The following is a 1,284-nucleotide window of genomic DNA, read 5'->3' on the forward strand; positions in this document are numbered from 1 at the left end:
ATAAATAAATTATTGATTCAATAGTACTGATCACAGGAAAAAAAAAATTCCTGATTAAGTATATTCCACTGTCCAGGCAGCAGTTATTTTTAAAACTTCATTCAGTACTGTCTTGACGGGGCCGGGGAGATGGCTCAGTGGAATAAGTGCTTCCCTGGCAAGAGCAAGGGCCTGAGTTCAATCCCCGGTTCCGCAAAAACAAAAACAAAACAAAAAAAGTATTGTCTTGACCATGATTAAAAGAGGACATCGTCCTGTGACCTCCCAGAGTGTAAATGTGCTGCAGCTCCTGTGCAACTCCTCACAGTCCTAGCTTGGTCCTCCTCCAGTGCCTCCTCTTGGAGTTGCACTGATTTTACTACCTGTCTTCCTACAAATCCACTGAGGAATGGGGTGATTCTGCTTTTGCTTCTTGGCCAGGAACTGTTTGATTCTGAAAGTCTCATGAGAAGACATGGTGCGGGTAGGAGGCGAGAGCACGCACTCGGTACACTGAAGCAGAAGAGTGAATGACCACTTGGTCAAGCTCATTTCCTAGTATGACAGTGAGTTCAGCTACAGCAACAGGGTGGTGGACCTCATGATCCACATGGCCTCCAAGGAATAAGTGGCTCCTCCACCCCAGCCCAGTGAGACCAGAGGGACGGAGAGGCCACACTGCAGAAGTCACTGCCCTACTCAGCCCCAACACTGAGAATCTCCCCTCAGAGCTTCCAGCCCAGGCACCCTGGAAGAGGAGGGGCCTCGGCAGCCCTGGCTCGCTGCCTTTGCACACCATCAATAAAGCCCGCTGTACCCAGAAAAAAATAAAGGAACGAATAAGAAATATCGAAGACATAGGAGGCTAGTCAACACACAGTAGGAGAGTAGTCAACACACAGGGTTGTGTCTAAGGAAAATATTCCATGCCCTTGACTCTGTTGGAGGGGTTTCCTTCTTTGAGTCACCAGACCGCAGGCAGGAAATCAATCCAGAACAGAAGGTGCCCTCTCTTTCACCTCCTTGGCATTGTCCAAAGAAACGGGAATGACTCAGGGAGGCAGATGTGGAGAAATGGACCCTCCTGGGAACTGAGTCTTCCCAGGGCGAGGATCTGTCTGCAGATGTTTTCTGCAGAGTCCTGCACAACCCAGCTTACCTCTGACTGATCTCTCCCCTCCTGTAAAGTCTCTGGGTTTGCTCATCACTGTTGCCTGGGTTCTTCTACTCTGTTCCTCTAATTGTGAGCATTGCTTCTAGCCTTTTCTTTCTTTCTTTCTTTCTTTTTTTTTTTTTTTTTTTTTT

General features: G+C 47.9%; 1 protein-coding gene across 1 annotated transcript in view; it reads left to right on the forward strand.

Annotated features, from left to right (window-relative positions):
* The window catches only part of LOC101567871 (solute carrier family 2, facilitated glucose transporter member 3), a 121,598-nt gene that overhangs the window by 31,685 nt on the left and 88,629 nt on the right, over positions 1 to 1,284 (forward strand). The gene's annotated exons all lie outside the window — the stretch shown is intronic.

The sequence above is a fragment of the Octodon degus genome, unplaced genomic scaffold, assembly GCF_000260255.1.
Source record: "Octodon degus isolate 3935 unplaced genomic scaffold, OctDeg1.0 scaffold00288, whole genome shotgun sequence".
NCBI lineage: Eukaryota > Metazoa > Chordata > Mammalia > Rodentia > Octodontidae > Octodon > Octodon degus.